This window comes from Schistocerca piceifrons, chromosome 8, assembly GCF_021461385.2.
Source record: "Schistocerca piceifrons isolate TAMUIC-IGC-003096 chromosome 8, iqSchPice1.1, whole genome shotgun sequence".
NCBI lineage: Eukaryota > Metazoa > Arthropoda > Insecta > Orthoptera > Acrididae > Schistocerca > Schistocerca piceifrons.
Window position 1 is genome coordinate 439,001,554 of NC_060145.1, and position 14,391 is coordinate 439,015,944.

The following is a 14,391-nucleotide window of genomic DNA, read 5'->3' on the forward strand; positions in this document are numbered from 1 at the left end:
TGTGTTTAAAAGACTCTGACAGAAAAGTGGGCAATCAGCTGTCTGAGTCCTCATTCCTCCTTCCTCACCAAAAATTCTGGAAGCTTCACAGGACGAGTGCCCACGTTATATAATAAATTTCCCAAATAAATTTCAGTTTTGTTGAGTTATAAAGTCGGTAAATAGCTCATTTTGTATTTGAACTTTAGATATACCGTTAAAAGCGTACTTTTGTGAGTGAGATCCGCCAAATACAAATAATTAGTTTCGTATGACATTTATGACGAAATTCCAGAATCGGAAAGTTAACTTTGCGAAATTATTGATGCTAGTAAAATGTGTGCTGTACTTACACAACAATATTTTTAAGGTCCACAGCAAATCCTACAATTTTTCACACAGAACAACACGGTAAATTTTTTATCACCCAACTTTTCGAATGTGTAGACCCACTACGTGGTGACGCTCGTGTTTCCGACTGCAAATAAATATCGTAACCCTGAACTTTCCGTCTGACATGAACATAAGAACATTCCTTCACATTTTATCCAGGCTTAGGACTGGCTATGCACGTAGTACATAGGCATGTTTAAATGTTCTTTTTTCATTCTATTTATTTACTTTTTCGTTTCTGTTGTTGTTTACTTTTTTGTTGTTTTTGTTGTTATTGTTGTTGTTCAACATTACAGTAGCAAACTGATAACCTTTTCTTCTTATCAATCGTAAACTCTTATTCAGTTTTTTCTAAAAAGGCTAGAGATTTTTAACACCCTTTTAAATCTCCAGAGTCTTCATATGTTCTCATAATGTTTTTTAATCTTTTGTCAAGAGCTATGCACCTCTTCTTTCTTTCATTGAAGCGGTAGGCCAATGGAATCCTTTTTAATTTCAAATTTAGCGTTCACTGCCTCCTCCTTCAGTTTTGAATCAGAAAGTACACATTTGGATGTTTCTAGTTTATTGATGAGTTCAGTTTTCTATGCCAACCTTCGACGGCATTCGTCGCTCTGTGTCGTCGGTTAAAAACATTCCACATTTCAATAGGTATATTAAGATTTTCCATCCACTGATCGACCATATAGTCTGTAAATGCTGTGATTTTCTCTCCACTGGGCATTCATTCCATTATTAAAATCCACGCTTCATCGACAGTGTTAAGTGGAAGATGTGCCACTGCAGCACACATGCCACAAAACATTCGCGCTACCTCCCTATCCCTGTAGTCTTCCGTTAGTCCTAGTTCCTGTATCTTCTTCCATAGACACTGGTTAAAGTGAAAATTACAGCAGGACAATTGTGTTTCAGGGAATACTGAATTCATTGCTTTAATTGTAGCCATTTCAAAATCTAGCACTGCAGTTTTTGCTGACCACCCAGACATCTTAGATATCAATGCTGAAAAAAGTTTTACATATGAATTTTTACTTTTTTTCTGGCAGCAAAGTAAATAAAACAGGAAATATCTTAGTTGCCTCTTCTGTACTTCCGATGTCGACATGGATTGTGTACAATTTTTTGAATTATTTCGAAGAGCTGTCAAATGTCCCATCCATAAGCACAGTTCCATTGTCACAAAGGATTTTCTCTGCTTCTTCGCAAGTAAATACTAGAAGCCTATTGCCTGGAACAGAGCCATCATCAATCTTCAAAAAACTATTACCTTCCGCTAATTTCAAAAGGCCTTTGCTTGGGTGAGTTTCCGAACTGGAGCCAGGGTCCTGGGTTGTCCCAGTAGCTCCTCCTCTCGCCATACACAACAGAGTCTTGGAGCTATCATAATTCGGAATATATGCCACGGATTCTAATATTTTATCTTTCAAATCTTGAAATTTCTGCTTAAAAATTTGGGCTGCAGGCACTGTCTTCTCTTCACGAACTATTTTTCTGCAATTACGTAGTCTTTTCATTATCTCCACATCTGTTTCGTCAGGTGGACAAGAAGTTGCTGTTGAGTAACGATTTCACCATTTGCAATTTTTAAGTGGCATTTGCACCTACTTCGTTCATAATTGAAGCACATCCAGTTCGTATATTCTTCATTCCTCCTTTAAATACGGTAGCGATGACCATCCTTGATAAGACACGGCCTCCCTTTCGTTGATGTTGTCACTTCCATCGTGTACACTGCATAGAACAGAAGTCATATGGGAAAACGCTAGGAACGAAATCCATCGACGACGACACTGTCTGAGAAACGGTGACAACACATGCACTCAGGGTGAGCGACTGGGGTAGGCAAGCAGTGGGGGAGGCTCAGTTCTCAAACACCTCGTTAGGGAACCGGATGCTCGGGTCAGCTTCGCTACCTGCTGCACCCTTGTAGGAAACCCCACGATAGGAAACCCCACGATAGGAAACCCCACATCAACCCAAGTGGGAGACACACGAACACACACACCTTGCGATTACCACGGTTTTGGTCCCTCAAAAAAGACTTTGAAAGATGGACGATTTTTGTTGTACGAAGCTGTGCAGCAGGTAGATAAGGCTTCTTCACTCAGCAGTATACGATATTTACCAAACGGGTGTCTTCATAATGGTGCGTCGATGGGGTGATTGCACAGTGCTGAAGGCGAGTTTGACTAATCAGCATACTAATTCTGAATTGTAAGGCTTCGAAAGGAAACATTTTAAGCTTCTTTCTCATATCTTTCATAAACCTGATTTCATATTTTGTAGCTTACTTTTCGATACACTTTGGTCCACTGTTGGAATGCCATCTACAATGTGTCAGTTATCTCTTTGTTCACTCTACTTTTCACCGTCTTGTCCATCTAACGTTCATAGATTAATTTTCATGGTCGTGTCCACACTAACATATATGTGACCCCGGCGGTTTTCCAGAATTGACCTGAAAGTCCATTGTCTGTAGCTAAAATACACTCGTATGTGGCCAGTTAATAATAGATTTTGCATAGTATTTGGTAAGAAGATAATCTTGTTTGCTTGAAAACAGGATTTGAAACTGCTGCCTGGATAGGCAGAAAACTTGAGCATTGTATTTTATAAACCCCACTGTTGAATTTTACGGAGACAGTCCTTATTGCTGTGGAATAATAGGTATCGTAACTCATTCACAGTAGAGAAAGAACTTGTTATTTTTTAAAAAAAAAATAGGTCTGCAGTTATTAATTCCATTTGGCCCAGACGTATGATGCCTTATTTTGCATATGACCTCTTTTTCTGTTTTGGACCCATTCACCACGACGGTAATTTTTTTTTCATTGTGATATATTTTGTTGTAAGTCTATTTTTTCCAAAGTAAGTGAGTGTGCTTTGTAGAGTGTCGCCCTAAGTGCTACTTGTTTTTTTGAGGTGAGTTAGCATGAAGCGTTCTTTATTTCTTTGTGCTGTTGATTTTAACAGTAATGAAATTTATGCTTTTCTCGTCCTCATGCGAAACTGTAAATGTTATACCTTAGTGCAAAAGGTTTCATTATATATACGACTCTTCAGTATCCTCTCCTGTGCCACTATGTAGTAGCAAGACCGTCTTTCTTCCGGTAAACTTTGCCATTAAAAGTATGCTAATTATGCGACCACATTACTTGCATAATGTCGGTAACTTCGGATTTTTCGGAGGCAGGACCCTTTTTATGTTCTACTAAGTCTTGAAGAAAATAGCGAAATTGCTGAGTATTTTCCGTTTTCACTACATACGTATCTCCAAATGTGCCTACTATTATTGGAGTTAGTCTAGCATTTACATCTCCCGTTAAGAAAATCTGATTGTTATTCGTACTGTTCAATATCACCCGCGATAGTATGAAAAAGACCTTAGAGTAGTCAATATTCCCCTCATGTTGGACGTTAGCTGCTATTATTCTTTGGATTGCTCTTGTATCTTTAATTCGTAATAGAACAGTGCGTCCGTTTGCATTTCATAGTCAAGTGTTTTACCTTATTTTTTTGTAGGATTGTAGATGGTAACACCCTTACTTGTTCTTCTTTCTTAATTTACTCCGCTGTAGATCATAGTATAGCCATATACCGATCTAGTTCAAGATGTTTTTTCTGTAATACCTGTAAAATCTGTTTCCTTTCCTTTCAAATGTTTTGCTAATTCGAATGCCTTAACATCAGTTATCTAACGTACAAGGAGAAATATTTCCAAGCTTCCTTAAACAACTGTCTCTTGCTCCTATTTCTCACCCATATCGTAGCCCGCTAATCCGTCCTTTTCCCGAGGCTAGACGATGTAGTGCTAGTACGTTTATTTTGTCTCTGAATGGGTTACTAGGCCATCTCTAATACAGGAATTTTCCCATTTATGGTCCCAACACTCACTACACTGACACATATAAGCTGATTTGTACCTAAAAACATTTTTTTCTTTTTCCATTGTGGATACCAAACAGTGACATACTAAGATTGTAGCGATCATTGTCTAAACATATAAAAGTTTGTCTGTTTCATGGTGAACCACTGATAACGAGTTGTCAAAAAAATTTATAAGTATACAAAACTTATCAAACGAATTATCTATAAATGTGGGCACGATGTGCAACTCAATTCCTGATGACATATTAACATACATTTTGCAGAAGTTCAGAATTACCGGAATTTAAGGATTTAAAGAGCAATTGATCACCTATGGCCAAGAGATGGAGCAGGAGGAAGTAACATTGGGGAAAAAATTTCGGATATTTGAAAGCAATGCAAAAACTGAGCTTCTATATGGTTGTTAAACATGTAAAGTGAGAAAGCAGCCAGTCCATAACTGCGAGACATTCAACAACTGATATCTGAGGAACATCCTAGGGATATGGTGGCCAAATGTCATCTTTAACGAGACACTCTGCGAAAGAACCAGCCAGAAGCCAAATGAGCCGCAATTAAGAAACAGAAAGTGGAGATTGTTAGGAAATTCACTTAGGAGACTCAATGAACATATTGCGAAGGAAGTTCTTCATTGAGTGCTACATGGACGATGGAGACGAGGCAGGTCCAAAATGAGGTCCAGATGAAGCAGATGGTCAACAGCAAATATATATAAAATGATGGTGAATTACCGTAATTTAAATGGTGTAATATTCTCAACAAGTTGGTGAGTAAGATATGGTATGTTTTAAACAACTCCTTATATTGTTGCGCGCTTAGGGGTATATAGACACATTATATCCCAGCGAGTACATGACTCTGAGCCATATAGCAGTGTTTCACTTCTCACTGTTCCACGCTACATTATTTGCCCTTTTTTCCATGTAACTGTGTGACCTACCTTTTTCTGTTGCGTTTACACTCTGAGCTGTAATCCAATTACGTTGTTGGCGATTTACTATTATCTTACATTTGTCACAAAGCCTGAGCAGATTTTAGATTACATACTTAAATTGGACTGTGGCTTTTAAAACTGAACAGGCTTCTTTTTTCATCCATCTTGCTTGAGGCTCAATTAACATATAACTTGATTAATTTTAGTTCAATTTATTATTTTGATGATAGTAACACTGTTATTGACAAGATTGTTCCTGTGTTGAGTGACAAAACCTAATTACAAACTTGTTGAACATAAAAAGGCAATAATTATTTCTTATTAACTTTTATAATGTTCCATACTATTAGTCGTTATGTTGGAAATATGTATATGTATGGTATAATACTATAAGTAGCATCGTCGCAGAACAATTCCAACTGGTCACTAAAAAAAGGAAAAATCAATCTTAACATTGAATCAAACAAAAAAAGCCAAAGATCTTGTAACAAATGAGTGATATATACATATTCTTGTGAGGTTCGAGAAATAATTCTGTTGAAAAGTCGCTGTTTATGATGTACAGCTAAATTTGTCTTCAATAAAGTAATTACCTAGGAATGGTGTACAAAGCTAATGATGAACATCATTGAGATGTTGCACTTAGCTGACAAGTAAAAGTGAGCTTATGAAGCAACGATTTTTGTAAGATGTTCGGATGAAAAGGAATGATCGGAAAATAAACGAATTTTCTTATGATCATGATGACGATAGCATTCTTTTCAACAAATTTATGAACTTTTTAATGTTGGATAATTGTTTGAAATGCTATGATATTTATGACTGGATGGTCAACGAATAGTCATGTAACGTAGAATGATGTTTATTTTCATTCATGTGACGAACATATACTGGAAGTGCATACAATTAACTTTAGTAAATGAGGGGTTGGTTATTGACAAGAAAGATATTAACATGGCAACTATGAATGATTTTGTACAATGAAGAACGGTTGCCTTTTGTAGGTAGAGCAGTGAATTAGTGATAATTAACTGAGGGTTATATTATGATAAAATTTTGTTGTTGTCTAAATCTTGTTACCAACTGCTGTAACGGACAAACAAGACGTGATAGCTAATAAAAGATGGAAACATTAACGATAATTCAGTGAGATTTAAGGGAGAACCTGCTTACCCTTCACTATGGGTGATCCCCTTATGCAACGACCTTGAGTTCACAGGGTGCCCCATCAGTACAGATATCCATACTGTAGATACAACGACAGTGGACGGATCTCTGTTGAAATATCAGACAAACATATTTCTCCTGAAGAGAGTGTTCAGCCTTTCCGGCAGTTGCAGGGCAACATTCCGTGTCATTGGCTGATCTGGACTTGTAACTACAACGAAATCGAACCTGCTGTCATGGTACAGTGAAACAGCTCAAAGCAAGTGGAACTACAGCTGTAATTTTTTCTGAGGGCATGTAAATCTAATGTATGGGTAAATGCTGTCGTTACCCATTCACACCTCTGGGTGGAGATATCATGAGAACGATAACTGTCATTATATAGATTGTTGAGTGTAATATTAGACTGCTAATCAGGTAGGTTAGAATATTTAAGAAGATTGAAGTTAGATATAGTTGGAATTGGTGTAATTCAGAAGCGGGAGGAAGGAGCAGCTCTTCTGGTAAGATGATTTCAGGGATATAAATAAAAAATGAAATATGGTAATGGAGAAGTAAGTTTAACAATGAATACCAAAGTAGGAAAGTCCTTTAACTGCCCTGGACAGCACAGTGAAGAGACTGACACTAAAGCCGCATCTGCCATTGTAGCACCGGTTCATATGATGATTAGTTCTGCAGGTGATGAAGAGATTGTAGAAGTGTGTGATGACACGAAAGAAATTATTCAGATAGTTAAGGGAGACGATAATTTAACTGTCATGGCGGGCTGGAATCCGATAGTTGGAAACGAGGAGGAAGAAGCATGGCAGGTGAATATGGACTGGGGGGGGGGGGGGGGGCAGGAATGAAAGAGGAATAGCTTAGTAGAATTCTGCACGGAGAATAGTTTAATCATCGCTGACACTTAGTTACAGACTCATGAAAAAAAGAATATATGCTTGGAAGAGACTTGAAGACACCTTAAGCTTGTAGACTGGTAATAGAATGGTAAGACAGAGACATCGGGAACAGATTTTAAAATATAAGACAATACAGGGGCCAGATGCCGATTCTGGTCACAATTTAGTGCTTGTCAACTATAGACTGAAAGTGAAGAAACTGCCAAAATGTAGGACATTAAGGAGATAGGACCTGGATAAGGTGAAAGATCCTGGGGTTGCTGAGAGATTCATAGGGTGCATTAGGCAACGATTGGCTGTAACAGGGCAGAGGAATACAGCAGAAGACGGATGAGTAGCTTCGAGAGATGAAATTGGAAGGAAGGCCAGAACTGGCCGTAATTTTGATGATTTAGTAACAGCAAAATTGATTTTCGATAACACTATCATCACCTTCAGCGTCTTAGCGTACAAATTAAAGCTCGTAGGCTCTGGTGTCTACTTATTAGCAGTGACCGTTTCATAACTTCTGTTACTTCAGTTACCTACGAGCTGTAATTTGTACGCAAAAGCAGTGTAGATGATCATTATGTGATCGAAAATATGTTTCACTGTTAATAAAGCATAATAATTACTGCTGACCTTCCTCCTAATTTTATTTATCATATGGTAGTTGTGCACACAGCACTCCATGGAGTCACCAATCAATTTGAGAGATGAAAGAAGGAAGGCTGCAGATCATCAGATAGGTAGGACAGTACTGAATTCAATTTAGTAAAGAAGAAAATATAGAAATGGAGCAAATGAAGTTTGCGAAAGTGAATACAAACGTCTAAATAATCAGGTTGACAGGAGGTGCAAAACGACTAAGCAGGAATGGCCAGAGGACATATGTAAGTATTTAGAATCATGTAGTGCTAGGAGAAAGATATATACCGTCTACAGGGTCCTTTAGAGAAAAGAGAAGTAGCTGTGTGAATATCGAGACTTGAGACGTCCCTAAGCAAACAATGGAAAGCTGAAAGATGAGAATAAATGGATGGTATATATAAGGGATATTAACGTGAATATAATATTATACACTCCTGGAAATGGAAAAAGGAACACATTGACACCGGTGTGTCAGACCCACCATACTTGCTCCGGAAACTGCGAGAGGGCTGTACAAGCAATGATCACACGCACGGCACAGCGGACACACCAGGAACCGCGGTGTTGGCCGTCGAATGGCGCTAGCTGCGCAGCATTTGTGCACCGCCGCCGTCAGTGTCAGCCAGTTTGCCGTGGCATACGGAGCTCCATCGCAGTCTTTAACACTGGTAGCATGCCGCGACAGCGTGGACGTGAACCGTATGTGCAGCTGACGGACTTTGAGCGAGGGCGTATAGTGGGCATGCGGGAGGCCGGGTGGACGTACCGCCGAATTGCTCAACACGTGGGGCGTGAGGTCTCCACAGTACATCGATGTTGTCGCCAGTGGTCGGCGGAAGGTGCACGTGCCCGTCGACCTGGAACCGGACCGCAGCGACGCACGGATCCACGCCAAGACCGTAGGATCCTACGCAGTGCCGTAGGGGACCGCACCGCCACTTCCCAGCAAATTAAGGACACTGTTGCTCCTGGGGTATCGGCGAGGACCATTCGCAACCGTCTCCATGAAGCTGGGCTACGGTCCCGCACACCGTTAGGCCGTCTTCCGCTCACGCCCCAACATCGTGCACCCCGCCTCCAGTGGTGTCGCGACAGGCGTGAATGGAGGGACGAATGGAGACGTGTCGTCTTCAGCGATGAGAGTCGCTTCTGCCTTGGTGCCAATGATGGTCGTATGCGTGTTTGGCGCCGTGCAGGTGAGCGCCACAATCAGGACTGCATACGACCGAGGCACACAGGGCCAACACCCGGCATCATGGTGTGGGGAGCGATCTCCTACACTGGCCGTACACCACTGGTGATCGTCGAGGGGACACTGAATAGTGCACGGTACATCCAAACCGTCATCGAACCCATCGTTCTACCATTCCTAGACCGGCAAGGGAACTTGCTGTTCCAACAGGACAATGCACGTCCGCATGTATCCCGTGCCACCCAACGTGCTCTAGAAGGTGTAAGTCAACTACCCTGGCCAGCAAGATCTCCGGATCTGTCCCCCATTGAGCATGTTTGGGACTGGATGAAGCGTCGTCTCACACGGTCTGCACGTCCAGCACGAACGCTGGTCCAGCTGAGGCGCCAGGTGGAAATGGCATGGCAAGCCGTTCCACAGGACTACATCCAGCATCTCTACGATCGTCTCCATGGGAGAATAGCAGCCTGCATTGCTGCGAAAGGTGGATATATACACTGTACTAGTGCCGACATTGTGCATGCTCTGTTGCCTGTGTCTATGTGCCTGTGGTTCTGTCAGTGTGATCATGTGATGTATCTGACCCCAGGAATGTGTCAATAAAGTTTCCCCTTCTTGGGACAATGAATTCACGGTGTTCTTATTTCAATTTCCAGGAGTGTAGAAATGGATGAGGACGGAGATGAACACGAGATGGAAGATTTGATACTGCGAGAGGAATTTCATAGAGCACTGAGAGACCTAGGTCGAAACAAGGCCAGAGGAGTAGACGACATTCCGTCAGAACTGCTGTATAAATGGGAGAGCCAACAAACACAAAACTCTTCCATTTGGTGTGCAAGACGTATGAGACATGCGAATTACCGTCAGACTTCATGGAAAATATAATAATTGCAATTTCAAAGAAATCATCTGCTGACAGGTGTGAATATTACAGTACTGTCAGTTTAATAAGTCATGGCTGCAAAATACTAACACGAGTTTCTTAGAGAAGAATGGAAAAACTCGTAGAAGCTGACTTTGGAGTAGATCAGTTTGGATTTATTTTGAAATGTATTACCACATGTGGCAATACTGAGCGTGCAACTTTCCTTAGAAGATAGTTTAAGAAAAGGCACCCCTACTTTTACAGCATCTGTACACTTACAGAAATCTTTTGATATTTTTGACTGGAATACAATCTTTTCGAAGGTAAAATACAGGGAGCGGAAGCCTATTTAGAACCATTACATTAACCAGACGGCAGATGCAAGTGTCGCAGGGTATGAAAGGGAATCAGTGGTTGATTAGGAACTGAGACAGGCCTGTAGCCTATCCTGGATCTTACTCCGTCCGTACACTGGGCAAGCAGTAATTAAAACCACGGAAAAGTTTTGACTAGGAGTCAAAGTTCAGCGAGAATAAATAAAGTCATTGGACTAGACAACGTAGTTCTGTCAGAGACAATAAAGTCCTACAGGAGAAGCTGAAGGTTGTTTCCGTTGATCCATCGTGAATGCGGGACGGCGGCTGGTCATTTATTTATGAAAAACTAATCACTAAACACCCATACGTTTTTAGAAATGGTTATTTTAATTACGAGACCAGTTTCGGCAATCCATTAACTCCACCTCCAGGCGGCTGCGTGTTAAAAACAACTAGTATAAGTATAGTATACTGAAATTGATATTCTAGAAAGTGAAACGTAGTGAGATAAATTCTCAAAAACCTACAAAATGCATTGGGCGGTGTTAAGAAGTGTATCTGTGCACACAACGCACAACAAAGTAGAATAAGTACACGTGCTGATTAGCAACGAAACTAACTACTTTGACATCACAGAGTTATAATAGAACATGTCAAACATTTCAAAAACATAAATTAGAAAGTGTACAAAAGCTGATTCAAAAAGGAGTAATGGTTGTCTAGCTTTTTTAAAAATATTTCCACAACCCTTACAGATGAGAATCGCTCTGGTTCTTAGGAATCAGTATCCGCACTCAAATTAAAATCTCGCGATACGACATATCAAGTACACAATATTGTGAATACCTATTGATTAAGTAACGCTAGTGATATATGAGATGCATTTATGGCAGTATCAAAAATCTCTACCAGGGGCAAAAAACCGGCCGACAAATTACTATGTAAGTGATGGTAAGTGAAGAACCTGCACGGGATACTCATAAAATAGTCAGAGTGCATAATACTGTATCCCCAGTAAAAACCGAAACGATATGACTTACTGTGTCTTAAACATCAATTAATTGGCGGTGGGACAAACAAGGGACCCCAAACACCATACTATTTTGTTGACGATATATTCTTTGTATAGGAGAAATAAGAACGAGGCGCTCAGACTACAAGAAATTTTTAACTCTTTATACCACAACTTTCATTTCACTATGGACTTTCATGTTGAGGGCTCTCTTAACTTATTTTATTTACAGGTAAGTGAGAATGGCCGGTGTTCAGAATACGAGGTTTCTCGTAAGCCGACAGCAAAATTGTCATTATTGCTGCGAATTCCGATCATCATCCATTACGGAAGAAAGTATTCTTTCTTTCAGTTTTTCACTGGCTAAAACTATTTGCACCTGACCAGGTGGCAACTGCATCGAGAAAGCCTCCATTGTAAAGATAGACATTGTAAATGGATTTAGAGAAAGTGATAGAAAGGAAATGGGTAATAAAACTCTGTCAAAGATGAGCGAAGTGAAAATTTTATGTGCAATTAACACACTGGGGAAGCTCCCACGACAAAATATAAGGCTGTCGGTTTATACATTTTGAAATTGGTTGTCTATAAAATTAAGTATGTATATTGTGACAAGTTTTACATCTCACAAACTTGGAAGCAGTTCAAAACTCGACATAGGGAACCGGTTATCCTGGCTGTGGTAGTGAACTATGAGATCTTTTCCGTCAGTTCATCAATCAGCTTCGTGATATCGGAAACAATTTACAGATTCTCCATTATAAAAGTAGAGATGTTAATTTGGATACCTCAGAGGATCTAGAAATTTTCATACATATAAGGCGCTTCCATGACCGATTATTTAATGACCAGATCAGTGGAGCAGGAGATTGGTTTTTAATACTTTTGATAATGGCTTCAATTGCCGTTGGAAATACAACTTGTAAGCTCATTGCGGCCACCGATTATAACACCAAATGTGCAGTGACGTTTGCCGAAACTTTGAGTATATTTTTATATGCATTTATTTTCACATATCTATCGTTTGCTGTCATGTCTTACACGTTTTTATGCCTTTTCGCTTCACTTCTGTCATTGTGCCGTGCGCGGTTCCTGTTCATGCCTTTTATTGTTTGTCATCTTCTCATACGGAACTGCCGCCTCGTTTTCTTATTCCATTTACTGGCGTCACTAACTTCCTGCCTTATCTGCCGTGAGTGGAAGCAGCAGCGCTTATCGATAAGTGCACTGTCGTACCATCTCTGTAGCGACCGATAGTATTTCCGGGTCGTCGTCTGTCTGGAGTTCAGTTGCCAGCTCAGTCGGGACGCAGCAGAAGTGAAGTCGGGCACAGCCTGGATTTGGCGACCGCTGGCCACACACATGAACCATCCGACGGAAGCACATTTGAGCGGAGACGACAGTTGGTTGGTCGTTCTGTCGGTCTTGCCATCGGGTGTCGTGTATTTGGTTTGCCGATCGCTTCTGGGCCCTTTCAATTGGTCATCTTGCAGGACGTGGGTCGGTTCCTTCCTTGTGCAGAGATGTCGGGTGGCCAATGGGCCGGTGTTCCCTCTGCATGGATGGATCTGAGCCATCGTCTCCGGGTCGTCGTGTATCCGAGTTGAGTCCGGCCACAGCAGCAGTGAAGTCAGGGACGGACCAGCAGTGAGTCAGTGGATGGAGTCGGTCGAGTCAGTCGGTGCAGTGAGTCGACAGAGTCAGTCGGAAGGCAGACAGTCGCATGATAGTCACTCGGCTCTGAGTTTCAGTCGCTTTTGGTTTGTGGACTGAGTCGGGTTCGTCGTTACTCGGCTGTCGGACGAGTTGGCAGTCAGTAGCAGGCAGGCCCGCACGGTGCAAGTACGCCCCAGGACCGTGGCTGACGCAGACGGAAGGCCATTGTTTGGTCGGTCGGCTTGTCGTCGGATGGCGACATGTGGTCTTCTGATCACTGACGTCAGTATCAGTCGGGCAATAGTGGGCAGCCTGCAACAGTCGGGTCCGAATGGTGTTAGTATTCGCCGGGACCACTGTGGGCGAAAATGGGCTGCCGTTGGCCAATTTCTCGGCCGGTAATCGCAGTAGACGACGCCTTGGACCCTCAGGACGAACACCATTTCCAGAGTTGGGATATGGTTGGACCTTGTTGGTTCGTTAGGACTGAGCAGCGACGTAGTCTCCACAGTGTGGAGCCACGCCGCGGAATTTGGCGGCGGGCACGCGCTGTTGCAATTGGAAACGACGCTAGCTGTGTGAGTGGCTTTTCGCTTTCCTCCGAAGCAGGATCCTCGAGTTGAGTAATTAGTTACCTGTTCTTAAAACTGGACTGTTACGATTTGTTCGTTATTTGTGGATTGTTGTTTCCCCAGCCGTTGACGCGTGTGATAACCAGTCATGTGTTTTGTTGCCTAGAATCTGCAGCCTCCCATTGTTACATGACAGCTGTGACTTGTGTTTTCGGTATTCTTTTAAACTTGTCTTGAGTGGTGTTTGAAGCCTTGATCTTGGTGAGGCCGAGTTAGAAGTTTTTGGTATCTTGGTTTATACTTCATCGGCCGATATTTTCCATTAATTGTGCAGTTGTATCTGACCATTAGAAATCGGTCAGATTGTAGGTCGGTTGTGAACCGTCCCTAGGTTGTGTTGCCTTCCGATTAAGAGGTTGTCTGTGTGGCTGCCTGTCTCACGTATACGTGCGGTAGTGTTACCTTCCCAGGCCGATACTTGGAACCTTCTCAGCGCCGTTCCTTGTGTTTTACATAGTGATTTCCTTTTTAGTCTTAACTACGCTGTGTGGCCTTCAGCCAAGTTTTAGCCTGTTAAAATTGCCAGGTTTTTCTTCTTAGATCTTAAGCCGTGAAAAAAAAAATTGTTTCTTGTTTGGTATGTGGCCTTCATCCGAGTTTCAGCCTTTCAAAATTTAAATTTAAAATTCTTTGTGTCTAGGCGCTAAGACATAAATTGGTTTCTGGTTGGTATGTGGCTTTCAGCCGCGTTATCAGCCTTTTCAAATCAAAAGTTGAAACGTTGTGTCCAGGCCTTAAGCCGTAACAAATATTTTCTAGTTTTTATGTGTCCCTCAGCCGAGTTTTCTAGTTTAAATTAAAAATTGGAAATTGCTTTGTCT